The following is a 15,241-nucleotide window of genomic DNA, read 5'->3' on the forward strand; positions in this document are numbered from 1 at the left end:
GGACATAATTAAGACCTCCAGAATGGTATCCAACACCCAACAACATGGTGGCAATGAATGGAAAAACCTAAAACCTTGCAAAAAATGCAGGGAAAAACTAAAATCCTGCAAGACTACAGAAAAATTTGAAAAAGCATTCTGACCTGAAGAAAAGCTTGAGAAGCAGATATGCCGAGGAAAATCACCTGGGAAAAACTTCAAAGAAAGGCCTGGAAGCTGAAGGCAGAAAGTTAAAATTCCTCACTGCAGCAGGAGACTCCGTAGGATCGCTTGGAAGTCCAGGTTCAGCGAGTCCTGAGAAATTTTTAAATAGTTCATTGGTCAGAAATTGCCATTTAAAAACTCCGTCAGAAAAACCAGATTCCCGAGTCAGCGTCTAAGCTTGCTTCAAAAAGAAAAAAATAATTAATCAATTTGGAAGAATTGCGACTAAGGAATCAGCTTTAAAGACCAGCAAAGGCCAGGATTCGACTAATGACCCTAAAACCTAGTGTTGAAATGGAGAAGTTTGCAGCCAGTCGATCCAAGCAACGATTATTTAAATTTTTTTAAAGGCTGTTCATGAGCACCATTACAGCAGGAGCCTGTCAAAACTGGCAAGCATGGGTAAACCCTTTGTCTTCAAACAAATGGTGGCACCATCTTGCATTTGAGCAACTTCTTCAAGCTGAACTACATTTTAAAATTTCTTAACCATAAATCAGAAACTCACCGTTCCAGATCAATTTGGACTTATCCACGGCTCAGGTCAATCACATCATTGGGGACTTTGGAAAAAAAGATTCCTTAGATATATTGCTTATATTACTTCAGGGCTGGATAAAAAGATAGAAATTGAACAAGTTAACACACTGCTTTACTTGGTAGGCTCGATAGTGGATGATATTATTGCTAGACAATGAATCATCTGCTAAAATTGAAGAACTGATAAAATAATTTGATGTTTATTTTAATCTAAGAAGTAACAGAATCCTCAAAAGGGCTAAATTTAATAAGCATGTCCAGGAGCCAGGAGAACCTGTTGACTCATTCATTAATGATCTGTACAGGATGGCTGAAAGCTGTGAATATGGAGACCTAAATAGGGGATAGAATAGTTGTAGGGATAGCGGATGACACACTCTCAGACATGCTGCAAGTGAAGGAAGGTCTAACCCTCAAGAAAGCTGTCTAGATTATTAGGCAGTCTGAACTCTGTGTGCATCACGGGTCCACTTTAAGAGAAGAAAGTAAACCGTGGTACAACGGAAGCCCCACAGTGCAGTTAGCTAAACAGCACAGAAGCAGGAGGCGCAATTTTCCCAAATTTGCACTAAGTGCGGTAGCAGGCGAGCAAAATGGCATCCTAAGGCGATGACGGGTTTTCACACTGTATCGTCCCAAAACTGCCATATTATTTATGCTTTCACAGGAACACCGTTTCCATGGCGGGCAGGATCTCATTCGCCCACCCGCCATCACCCCGCCATTCCATCGCACTGGCCGCCATGTTTAAATGGCAGCCGCCTGCACACTGCTCATCGCTACCAGCTCACCACCACTGCCCAGGAGACATGGTCAGCAAAGGAAAAAAGACCGCAGCCCCCCAGGGTCCCTCGAGCGACTGCTGGATGCCGTGGATGCCCATCAGGATGTCCTGTACCCCTGCTCTAGCTGCAGGATGGGCAGTAACATGACCAACCTGGCTTTGGAGGTGGTGGCAGCAGTGGTCAGTGCCAACGCCCTTCAGAAGAGGACAGCCAACCAGTGCCGCAAGAGAATGAATGATGATCTCCGTTCTGCTAGGGTATGTCACTCTTTTCATCACTATCAACTCACACACTCACAAACCCAACACAATTCCACAGGGCCCCTATTCCGCACGGGCCAGGCACATCTATCATCCGGCCTGGCAGGCATCCTGCTTATACTTTTTCCATCTCTATCCATGCAGGACAACTTGGCACACAGCAAGAGAAAGAGGTCGTAGACCGGTGGCGGAATGGCCGAAATCAAGGTCCTCAGGGACTTTGAAAACAGAGGCATCCAGCTGCCCGGCCACGATCTGGACCGGTCCTGTGCTGACGGTGAGGTCGGCGCTGCTCTACCAAGTGAGGATTCAGCAGTGCAACATCCATCAGATAGCCATGCTGTGAGTGATGTGTCCTGTTTCACAGGCCACTGCCATGCACTAATTATCTCCCCTTGCTTTCGCAGGCACATCTGGGAAACAGCCGACAGAGTCCATGACCCAGGGCCTCCAATCAAGACCCAAAGAAACCTTTGAAGAGGAATCTGAAGGCACCCCCCCTGAAGTCCCGTCACAGTGCTCACCCACACCCTCCACCAGCGCAGAGACACACACCTCAGTGGGACCTAGCTTTAGAATAGACACGGGATCACAATCTGGTGAGCACATCGCACTGTCTGAGCCACAGCAAGCGGAGGCAGGGACTTCCCAGATCCCTGGAATTTGGAGGACTGCTGCAGGCCAGAAATTTTCTGAGTCCAAGTCAGATGACGAGCCTCTGGACTCGGTCATATCACAGTTGCTGGAGCTGCAAAGGCAAGCTCAGGAACATCAGGAAGTAATATCCACTGCACTCCTCAGATTGAAAGGCAGGATAGAGGAATCCATCCGCCTTCAGGCTGAGGTGATAGCACTGGCATTGCAACGCACCGAGGTCAGCACTGGTAGGATAGTGGCCGACATGGTGACCTTGGTCCATGACATCGTTCCCGCACTGCTGGGCTGGGCAGCAGTTGCCCCCGGACGCCACCCCCAAAAACAGTCACCTCCAAGGCAGGGTGGCACTTCCCCCAGGCACCCCGGCGCCCCTGAAGCCTGAAAAGCAACAGGCGATCCTGGCGAGCTGTGGAAAATGATGCTGTTTACTCACCTCAGTTCCCCCAAAGTGAAGGCCGACAAGTGCAAGTCGCCTGCGTGCTGTTGTGAAACACGTAGACGTGCTTTCCCGCCGATGTAGACAGACAATCCGGCGGGGTCCAAGAGTCTGGCAGGATGGCCTTTTAATGATGTTCTGATGTATTACAATGAGCTCCCCAATGACCATTAGGGGGAAATGCAGCCAGCCGTTTGCAGGCTGAGCGGGCGATCGCGACTTGCCTTCCCACTGTCGTGAAACAGATTGCACCATATTGTCTGCACACACCACCTATCACGCCCATTGAGAGCGGGCAAGGAAAATTCCGCCCAGGGACACTCCATGGCAAGGGAATCAATTCCCTAACCAATCGGTAGAGAGACCATGGCATTGCTGTGGGGCAAAGCGCCCACACAGGTGAGATCAGTGTCCTGCGATTTCAGCCTTGTGCTTTCAATGTAACAGAATTGGACAATTTGGCAAACTGTACAAGGCAAAACATCTAAACGCACAGAAGACCCAAAGATGATTCATGAGGTCGAGACTGCAGCCCAAAAGGAGACACAGCCATGCTTTTTGGGTGAGGTCAAAGACCCTGAATTTTCATTTTGTAATGTGGACATTTCGGTTAATGGCCATCTCACAAACTTCAAATTTGACACAGGAGCCAGTGTTATGGTCCTGTGGGACAGAGAACCATGGCTGAGAGACCTCTGGCTTTGAACAACAGACACACCACTCTGTGCCAGGAGGAATCTGACTTCTGGTCACCAGCTTTTGGAACCACTAAGGTATGGCAGCAAACAAATCTTCCTGCTGATGGTCATCCACAACCAGTCTTTTTCTCTCTTCAGCTGAGATACCTGTGTAGCCCGGAATCTCCTCAAAACGGCAGAAGATGTCAAGACAACCACTGTCATAAATTATACAGAACTGCAAATTCCCGAGAGCTCAAACAAGAAGGAATATCCTGACTGGGACTTCAGCTCTGAACTGTCTTCTTTCTTTGCAGAGTAATGTTATCCATTTTCATTACAGGTGCTGGAAAGCCCTCATTGGTCAGACCAGCCAACCACTCAGATGGTTACCACGGCACCTCCAGTGGAGGATAGAAAAGAGAGCAACCAACAACCGGAAGAACCTCAACCTCCAGCTCTGTAAACTGTTGGAGGTCAACACTGCTACCACAGAGCAAATGCTGCAACTCCTGACCAGCATGACAGTGTCACAAATGATTTTGGAACCAAGTAACAGCTGTCCATTGCCAACAGCACACCACACAGCCAAACATAAATATCAGCTTACTAGAAAATAAAGATCCTAACAGGGATGCCCATCTTCCATCACAGAGGGTATCATGATGACCCACATGATGAAGGAAGAAGAGGAAAAGATGACATGGAGATGAACATAACATTCATCTGCCCCGCAAGAAATGGGTTGGAACAACAACAACCACCTATCACCACAACTGCCGAGTTGACAAAGAGCAGTTCAATACCCAGGAATGGAAAAATAAGATGAAAGGATACCCAGATGCCAGGACAACCTCCAATTCAACAGAGTTTAGTTGCAATGACGAAGCCTACCACTCCTCCAACAGTAGTGCGAACGAGATATGGAAGGGTTATAAGACCTCCAGACTGCCTGAACCTATGAACTCAGAGAGTTGAAGGGGGGAGATGGGGGAGTTTTAATGATGTAAATACATGGGGTAAACTAGAATAACTTGAAATACATTGGATAAAGATTTGGAGGGAGGTGTTGTAAAAAGGGTCTGACACAGGCGTGGGATTGAGTACAGTACCGCCTACACAAAGATGTAAGAGAATTCATGACCCACACCTAGGTGTCAGTGTAGTGTTGGACAGAGCTGTGTGCACAAGCAAACATGGAGACAACTCCCCGCTTGAACTCTTTACTGTATATATGTACATAGTTCTTGTAGTTAATAAAAACATACAGTTAACCTACTTAAAACTATGAGGGCTTAATTAAGACCTGCTGAACAGTATCCAATACCCTACAACATCTCACCATGTGCTTCAGACTGATACATTGTTGCTCAGCACCCTGATATAGTGTGGTAGTAAGTTATATGGTGCTTTGGATACTTATGTATGCATACACATAAACATATGGCTCCTAAATTATATTGGAATAACATCGAGCTTCCTGAGTGTTGTTGGAGCTGCATTCATCCAGGTGGGTGGTGGGTATTTCACCACACTCCTGACTTGTGCCCTGCTATTGGCGGACAGGCTTTAAGGAGTAAAGCGGTGAGTCAGTGGGTGTAGAATACCCAGGCTCTGGTTTGTTCTTGTAACCACAGTATTTATGTAGCTGGTCCAGTTAAATTTCTGGCCATTCGTGACCCCAAGGATGTTGAGGGTGGAGATTTAACAATGTTAATACCATTGAATGTCAAAGGGAGGTGATTATATTCTTTTTTGTTTGAAATGGTCATTGATTGTCAATTGTGTGGCATGACTGTTACTTACCACTTATTAGCCCAAGCTTTAACGTTGGCTAAGTCTAGGTGAATGTAGGGAACGACTGCTTTATTATCTAAGAAGTTACAAATGGTGCTGAACATTGTGCAATCACCAGCGAACATCACCACTTCTGACATCATGATGAAAGGAAGGTCATTGTTGAAGCAGCCAAACATGGTTGAGCCTAGAACACTACCCTGAGAAGAACAATCTCTGGAGTTGAGATGATTGGCCTCTAAGAACCACAACCATCTTCCTTTGTGTTATGTGAGGCTCCAGCCAGTGGAGAGTTTTCCCCAGCTTCCAACTGACTTCAATTTTACTCAGACTTCTTGACGCTACACTCAGTCAAATGCTACCTTCATATCAAGGACAGTCAGTCGTCTCACCTTTTTTGGCGATGTCGGTTTCACAAGTTAAAAGTATTCACTGGGGGACTGATGACAAATTCCTGCATCTACCTTTTAGCCTTAAAGTGAAATGGGATGTGTTCCAACAGAAAGTAGATGAGATATTCCTAGGATTTAAAGGGGCAGTCAGCATAGTTGATGATATCCAGATCTATGGTGTAGATAGAAAAGATCCGGACTGCCATCTACATGAAGCCATGGAGAGAAGCAAGAAAACTGGGATCAAGTTAAACGCAGACAAATGCATTGTGGAGGCAACAGAATGCCAGTTCTTCGCAATGGAGTACACACCTGACGGAGCCAAGTCCTGAAAAAGTCACAGCCATCTCTGAGATGGAAGCTGCATGAGACAAGGAAGATCTGAGAAGTTTCATTGGCTCGATCCAGTACATGAGTTCTTTCATACCTGACATGTCAGCACACACAGCAAAGCTACAAGAGCTGATGAATGAAGATGTTTAGTACCAGTGGTCAGAGTCACATAAGAGGAATTTCAACAAACTCAAAGTAGTAGGAACAAGTCTTTTATAATACAACAGAAAGAAACCTGTCACTCTGCAAGTAGATATTTCTACAAAAGAACTGGGAGCAGCCCTGGTACAAAAGGGAAAACTGATAGCATTCACATCCAAAACTCTAACATCAGCTTAGACCAGATATGCCATCATAGAGAGAGCTTTTGGCAGTCATGTATGGATGTGAGAAATTCTACACATATCTCAATGGGAGAAAGTTCATCGTAGAGAGTGATCATTGGAGCAGATCTACAAGAAAAATCTGTGTAGAGCTCCAGCAAGACTGCAGAGATTACTCATGAAGCTTCAGGGTTGTGGTGTCACTCTGAAATACAAGCCAGGAAGAGAAATGGTGCTGGCAGATACCCGATCTCAGTTGTTGCGACAGGAGAAACATACGGTAAAAGATCTAGGTATAAAGATCCATCTAGTAAATGTAACACCACCAAAACTGCGTCAAATTAGGGATAAGATCAGCAAAGATGAGGATTTACAGATGCACTCAGCAAGTGATATCATCAGCTATGCCAACTGCTCCTTTAGGTCCTCGGTATGTCTCTGCTGGAACACAGCCCATCTCATTTTAAGGCTAAAAGGTAGATGCAGGAATTTTTACTGTCCAAAGGGTGTGTTGAATGTTGCCAACAGTGAAGATTCCTCAATAGGGCAGTGAGTGCAGAGCCAGATAATAAGGAGACTGATTTCTGGAAGATTGCACTGCCAACCTCGCTACTGGCAAGTTCGACCTCAGGGCCCATTTGGTGGCGGTGATCTGGGTCCCAAAGGTCGCATGAAAATCCAGTCTAAGATGTCTTCTTTCCTGGACCAGAGGCCACTGAAGTTCCACCAGCCCCCAGGGAATACTTTTAACTAAGCTAAGATACAGCAAACATAGCCAGCATCACGGCAGTACTAGTCAATCAGAGATGACATCTCACCAGAAGATGGTGTTCTGCTGGCCAGATCCAGAATAATCACACCCAAAATGATGCAGGAAGAACTGCTCCAGAAGATACATGAAGAGCACATGCGAATGGAGAAGTGTAAACTCAAAGCCAGATCAGCTGTGTACTTGATAGGCATCTACAAAGACATCAAAAGAATGGTGTCTACATGCAATGTATGCCAGAGGTACAGAAATAGAAGTGCAGAAAGAGGAGATGATAGTCATTAGAGTACCACCCGTGGCTTACTGTGGTAGCCGATTTATTCACAACAATTGAGAATGGTATCTCATAGCTACAGATGACTACCAAAAGTTCCCTTTTATTCGAAAGGTTAAAGGTTTGAGGACTACAACAATCATCTCATACGAGTCCTGCTCGCTGAGCAAGAGACTCCGGAAAGAATAATGTGACAACGGAACCCAATTCACCTCCAGAGAATTTAAGAAATTCACTTAACAGTATGAGTTCAATATCATCACCTCATCACCACATTACCCAAAGGGTAATTTGTAGAAAGACACGTCTAGATGATCAAAGGAACCCTCACAAAATGCCAAGAGACAAAGGAACTCCCAAACATTGCCTTATAGTCACTCTGATCTACACTTCTCAAGGCCTGCAAAGCGAATGAATGGAAGAAAATATAAGACAAATCTGCCAAGCAAGATAATCCTACCAGTGACTTGGAGGAAGTAAGACAACAGCTCACTGATGCGCAGGTAGACAGAGGTCAACACTTCAACAAGTATGCTACATCCTTGACTGAGTTTTTGAAATGACCAACTGTAGCTGTCCTGTATGGATGTTAGAAAATCCACACATATCTCTATGGGAGTAAGTTCTTAGTGGAGAGTGATCATTGGAGCACATCCACAAGAAAAATCTGTGTAGAGTTACAGCAAGAATACAGACGTTACTCTTGAAGCTTCAGAGTTACAATTTCACACTGAAATACAAGCCAGGAAGAGAAATGGTGCTAGCAGATGCTATATCTCAGTTGTCGCTACAGGGGAAGCGTATGATAAAAGATCTAAGTATAAAGATCCATCACCTAGTGAGCGTAACGCCACCAAGACTGGATCCAATCATGACCTGGAACCAGCAAAAGCTGTTGGTGAAGTTGAGACTCTAAGGTCATACATCATAGAGACAGAAACCTCTAAGCAAATGAGAACGAACAGTGTTGATATTTCAATTTATATTTGAGCTGGAAAAGCCTAATGATCATTAACAACACCAACAATATCACTAACCAACAAGACAACATCAACGGCATCACCAACAAGCAGAACAATTAACTTCAACATCACCAGCAAGTGACACAACATTAGCAACATCAAGCGCGACTCCTAACATCAGGAGCAATACGCGCATCACCCGTGTAGCATACCAACTCACTACTGAGAGTGCTGAATGCCAAACCCATAAATGGAGGTACCGCACCTAAGTGATAACGTGAATAATATTTTGTGAAATGAAAAGAAGCAATAAGACTCTCAAGGTGTTCTGTTTATTTATAATTTTCGATTGTTAATCTTCTTTAGTTTAACAGATAAAATGTAATGATTGGAACAGTTATATAGATTTGGAGGAATTATTTTTTAAAGAAGAGGAATATGTTATCTTGTTTTATCATTCGTAATGGGCTAAGAACTAATTTTATGTGTATATCCCAGGGTGCCACATCCACTGCTGCACTGCAATCATGTGTCGGGTAACAATGCATTAGTCTACCACAAACAAAAAAACAGAAAATGCTGGAAAAACTCAGCAGCTCTGACAGCATCTGTGGAGAAGATGTGATTGCACTGGAGGGGGTGCAGAGGAGATTCACCAGGATGTTGCCTGGGATGAAACATTTAAGTTATGAAGAGAGGTTGGATAGACTTGGGTTGTTTTCGTTGGAGCAGAGAAGACTGAGGGGCAACCTGATCGAGGTGTACAAGATTATGAGGGGCACGGACAGGGTGGATAGGGAGCAGCTGTTCCCCTTAGTTGAAGGGTCAGTCACGAGGGGGCATAAGTTCAAGGTGAAGGGCAGGAGGTTTAGGGGGGATGTGAGGAAAACTTTTTTACCCAGAGGGTGGTGACAGTCTGGAATGCACTGCCTGGGAGAGTGGTGGAGGCGGGTTGCCTCACATCCTTTAAAAAGTACCTGGATGAGCACTTGGCACGTCATAACATTCAAGGCTATGGGCCAAGTGCTGGTAAATGGGATTAGGTAGGTGTCAGGTGTTTCTCACGTGTCAGTGCAGACTCGATGGGCCAAAGGGCCTCTTCTGCACTATGATTCTGTGAGAGAAAGACAGAGTTAATGTTTCGAGTCCGTATGACTCTTCAGAGCTTTATTGGTCTACCAGTCATGTGGAGAGCTTAAGCTTCAACAATTTAAGTTTAAAGTGTGATTATTTCTAATTTATGGGAACCAGCAGACATAATACATAGATTGGAAAGTTATTTAAAGTAATAAAGTTGTGTTTATTTTTAAGACTGATATGCATCAAAACATTTTAAATGAAAATCAGTAACTATTGCTCCTAATGAGCAAACCTTAAGTATATGCTGTGATATCATTTGTTATCCTCAGCTCTCCAAGAAAAATTGTGCGCAACTGGTTCTGTTAGGCAACAGATTATATTTATTCTAAGCAGAATTTCAATGTTGTCGTGTTGAAGGATTTGTAAGTCATGGTGATGGAAAGTCTAAAGTTCTGTCCATAATGGTCTCTTTCACGCTCATTGAAAAGAGTCGGACAGAAGGACCCTGCGGAATTCAGCCAGGCAGCGTCCTTACTGTCTTTATGATTCTCCCAGCATCCCTCAGGGAAGGCGCACTCACTGCGCAAGCGCCAGGCCGGGGAGCTCCGGAAGTAGAAGCAGGCGGGTGACGTAGTGGGGTGGGGGGGGGGCGCGGATCGGCGCGAGATGTGAGCCATTGGCTTCCGGGGTGATGATGATGTCGTAGCGGAAGCTGCAGAGTTTCCCGTAAGCCCCAGAGGGAGGGCAGAGCTTAAAATGGAGGTAGTTCCGTGGGCCTGTGCTCAACTATATTACATCTAGTCTTCAGTCTGGTGTGTGAAATAAAAGCAAGCGAGGCTCCAGAATTGCTGCACAGAGCTTCAGGCTGATATCTACCTAACATTTGCGGATTGTAGAAAACTTGGGCTTTACCACCTTGAAAGTAAGCAACTTAGAGAGAACCTTAGCTGGTACAAAAATAATAGATTAACTTGTGAGCTGGGTAAGAGGACACGGGTTCAGACCAGCAAAATATGACTTTAGGACTCGGGAAGTTCTTCAAATGAAGTGATCTACGCCTGCTGTCAAACCCCTGAAATTATTTCAGAGAAAGCTGAAACATCTCAAAGTGCTTCACATTAAATGAATTACTCTGAGTATTGTGATTGTTGTTATGTTGGTTGATGCAGCCATTTTGTACACAACAGGATCCTAGTTAATCTGTTTTGCAACGGGCTGTAGAGGTATTCAACTGACAACGTGCTGACCCTTCAAAACTGTGCTTGCATGTTGGTCAAGATTTTTTTAAATGTGGGTATCACTGGGAAAGCTATTGTTTATTGCCTGTGCCTCGTGACTGAGAAGGGGGTTGTGGGCCACCACCTTAATACAACTGAATGGTTTGTTAGGCCACATCATAGTAAAGCATGTTGGTGTGGGGGTAAAGCAAGAAGGTTCTGTCACAAAAGGGCATTAATGAGCCTGTTTGATTTCATGGAGACAGTTGGGTGCTGTGATGTGCTTGTTGGGGAATGAACTATAATCCTATCTTGTTACCTGTTAAATCTCTCTTGCTCTGATATGAGAACAGGAATAGGCAAGGTAGTTCCAAGCATGGACTTCCTTTAAACATTCTTTAATTCTATTTTATCGACCTTGCACTTGAACAAAAAAAAACATAGCTCCATGAACAGTGTCATACTTATTGCAAGTCCCAACGTTGACAATTCCCTGATCTTGGATTGATTTGGGGAGGTGGTGGGTAGTGGACGATGGTGGTTGAAACTTTAGACTACTGCCATGAGATGTGCTTTGATTGAATATCAGTTAATCGCTGTTTTTGTTGAAACACTGAGGTCAGCTCAAAGAAACAAATTTCTATATATTTTTTTAAAAATTGGATGTAATGGCCTGGATTTGCATTAAAAGTAAGTGAGTCTAACAGTGCTCACTGTTGTCATCAGACAACATCTTCCAGAGTGTACATATGTGCTGCTAGTGATGGAACTGGAAATTGCAGTCTGATTTGCCCAGCTTCTCCACAGGCTGCTCTTATATGAGGATCTTGCTGATAGATCTGGCATTGAAATCAATCTAAGGGAGTGGGCTTGCAGTATTTGCCTACTAATCACCCATTAAACATGCTAGAAAAAATTAAAGCAGGAGCATTCTGGTGTAATTGAATATTTTAATAATGTGGTTTGTCACAATTGCTGCCAAATGGTCAGTTGCGAAGGGATGGTGCTCGCTATTTACTGCGTGGACAGCTGCTCAAGGACTTTGTGGACTTTTGAACCTAGACTGGCTGTCATCTAGGCTTCTCTGGATGTTCTAGGATAAACAGAAAAGTATAAACCAAAAAGGGAAGCTTATATAAGATACTGAAGGCCCATACTGCAGAAAGGCTACAGGGACATAGAAAGTACAGGGGTGAAATTAAAAAGAAATCAGGAAAGCCTAAATAGCCGACTGCATATTCTGAAACTCTGACCGCATATTTCAAATTCCCCAGCCAAGTCAAACAATTTCTCAGCATCTACCCTGTCATGCCCTTAAGAATTTTAAATGTTTCAATTAGGCCTTTCCTCATTCTCCTTAACTCCAGGAAATATAGAACAATCTCTTCATCCTCATTACCAGTCCAGTGAATCCTTGTTGTACTCCCCAGAATAAATGTGCTTCATTGGGTAAGGAAACCAGAATTGCACATGCTACTCCTGTTGTGACCTCACCAATGTCTTGTAATGAATAGTGTGTATCTGTTTTCACCGAAAATGGGTGTGACACTGATCTGAAATTTGAAGAGGAATGTGATTGGATAAGCAAAGTAAGAGAGGAAATATTAAGGGGTTTTAACATGTTTGAAAATATATTCCAGGCTGCTAAGAGAAGCAATGGAGTAAATAGCAGAAGCTCTGCCCATCATTTTCCAATGCCCTCTGGCTGCAGGCATGGTTTTGGAAGATTGGACCATTGTTTAAAAAGGAGGAAAGGATCGACATATAATTAAAAGCCTGTAAGCATAACTTTGGTAGTGGGGAAAAAATTCTGAGGGCAGTAAATGGTCATTTAAGAAGGCATAATCAAGGATAGTCAGTGTGGATTATGGGAAGGTTGTGTTTGACTAAGTTGATTGAATTTTTTGAGGAGTTAACAGCGAGGCTCGATGAGTGTAACATGTTTGATGTATTAGTCTACCTGGATTTTAGCAAAGCTTTTAACAAGGTACTGCATGGCAGACTGATCAGTAAAGTAAAAGCCCATGGTATCCAATGGCAGGTGACAAGTTGGATCCAAAGTTGGCTCAGTGGCAGGAAGCAAAAGGGTGATGGTTGGTCAGTTTTTCTGACTAGGAGCTGTTTCCAGTGGGATTCTGTGGGCTCAGTCTTACATTCCCTATTTGTGGTGTGTATATATAATCAGTGATTTACACTTAAATGTAGGGGGCATAATTAAGTTTGTAGATGATAAAAATGGGTTTTGTGTGGTTGACGGTGAGGGAGAAAGTTGAAGACTGCAGAAATAGACAGGTTAGGTGGCAGAAAAGTGAAATTCAGTACAGAGAAGTGTGTGATAATGCATTTGTGAAGGACAAACAAAGCAAAGAAATAAACGATAACTGGCAGGATACTGAGTGTAGAGGAACAGAGGAACCTTGGAGTAAATGTCCATTAATACCTGAAAACAGCAGGACAGGTAGATAAGGTGGTTAAGAAGGCATATGGGATACTTCCCTTAATTAGCTGAGACACAATGGGCGGGATTTTCCACACCCGCCCGCCGCGGTGATCTTCTGGTCCCGCCGTAAGTCAATGGACTTCTGGCTGGGGCGCCGCCTTGCCCATGGCGGGTCCCACCTGCGACAGGGCCGGAAAATCCTGGCCATTATAAGGGCAGGGATGTTATTCTAGAGCTATGTAAAATACTAGTCAGGCCACAGCTGGAGTACTGTGTACAGTTTTGGCCACTGTAAAACAGGAAGGATGTGATTGTGCTAGAGAGGGAAAATAGGAGATTTATAATTGGAGAATTTTAGCAATGAGGAAAGATTAGATTGGCTCGTTTTGTGCAGATGAGGTTGAAGGGAGATTTAATTAAGGTGTGTACAATTGACGGACTTACATGGAGCAGATAGGAAGAACCTATCTCTGTTAGTTACTTAGGTCAATAACCAGGGGTACAACATTTATCAGAAGAATTAGTGGGGCGTTGAGAATTTTTTCACCCAGAGAAGGTCTGGAACTTGCTGCCTAAAAAGGTAGTGAAGGCAAAAACCCTCATGCATTTAAAAATATTACTTGGTTTTGGACATGAAGTGCCATAACCTACAGGGCTACAGACCAAGAGATGCAAAATGGGATTAGGCTGAAAAGCTCTTCTTTGGCTGTCACAGACATGATGGGCCAAATGTTGTTGTCCTGTGCTGTAAATTTTCATTATTTCTAGGAAGCCTAGCTGATAATTCCATCTTCGACCCTCAAAATGTGGAGGCCAATTGTAGGACCACTTGCTGCTGCCAGGTGAATTCAGCTAACTAACTAGCAGATGGACATAAAGTTGATACCTTCCTTGTCAGTGCTGCTTGGTTCTACACTGAATTGTCAGAAGAACATATTTATTTATTTTGCATCTGTCTGCAATTGTTAATGATGATGCTTCAATATTGTCAATTGTAATTAACCCTGGTCTAAATATCTGATATTAAATCGGATTCAGTGTGCATTCTATTTGATTTGGTTAGTGTGGGGTTGGGAGGGTGGAGAAACCTTAGCTTCCTAATAATTAGTAACAGAGTAAGCATTTAGTGTAAGCATACAATAGTAGAAAAAAGGCACTTCATAAATAATGACTTGCTGTGCAACGCAATGATTGCTATGTAGGAAAACTTAAAACCCCTAGTCCAACTGACTAATTAGAATTTTTAGCCTTTCACAAATTTATTTTCTATCAACTTCATAGTGAAATTGCATTTCGTAGAGGGAAATTAATTTCTAAGAACATGCTGCAGTTGACTTAAAACATGTTTATTCCATTGCAGGTGCTAACACGATGGCCGTTTTTGTCAGGAATCTACTCCAGGTGGTCAACAGGCCTCTGTGGCAGTTGAGCAGGTGCTCAGTCCTCTATTGGCCATCAATCTGTTCTGTGACACATAAGCATTTGAGTATCATGACCACAATGAGGCCCAAGATTGGGCCAGATCCTGGCAAGGTGATTAGATCGACTGCTGTGCCTTTTCTTGAACCAAGTCAACTACAAGGTCTACTGGATATTGCAGGAATGAAAACAAAGACTTCTCTAAGGAAACGCTGCAAGGACTGCTTCTTTGTGCGTAGACGGGGACGTTTGTATGTGTATTGCAAGGCCCATCCCAGGCACAAACAGAGACAAGGCTAATCTGGAGATTTGAACTTTACAATAAATCACAATATGGAAATTAATGTGCAGTATAGGATTTTGTATTTCTCATTACGTTACCATCAGTTTGAAAGAGAAATTCTTTGAATCAGAACTATTAGATATACGTATTTTTGGATTTATAGAAAATTAATTTACATATTTGTTTGAAAGTCAAATTCTGACACGTATTAATGTGCTATCCAATAAATTAATAACTATCTTTGCAGATAGGGAGAGTTTAAAGTACTATAAATGAAACACAGCAGTCACTTGCATTTATATAGCACCCTTAATGTAGTAGAATTCTCCAAGGTATGGAACAAGAATCTTATCAAACAAAATGACACCAGCCATGGAAAGATATTGAGAAATA

General features: G+C 43.5%; 1 long non-coding RNA gene across 1 annotated transcript; it reads left to right on the forward strand.

Moving 5' to 3' along the window:
• Positions 1–10,132: 10,132 nt before the first annotated feature.
• On the forward strand, positions 10,133–14,909 carry LOC144678969 (uncharacterized). Its single transcript, XR_013576223.1, has 2 exons — positions 10,133–10,411; positions 14,507–14,909. It is a non-coding gene; the product is annotated as an uncharacterized LOC144678969 (long non-coding RNA).
• Positions 14,910–15,241: the final 332 nt, after the last annotated feature.

The sequence above is a fragment of the Cetorhinus maximus genome, chromosome 3 (genome assembly GCF_964194155.1).
Source record: "Cetorhinus maximus chromosome 3, sCetMax3.hap1.1, whole genome shotgun sequence".
Taxonomy (NCBI): Eukaryota; Metazoa; Chordata; class Chondrichthyes; order Lamniformes; family Cetorhinidae; genus Cetorhinus; species Cetorhinus maximus.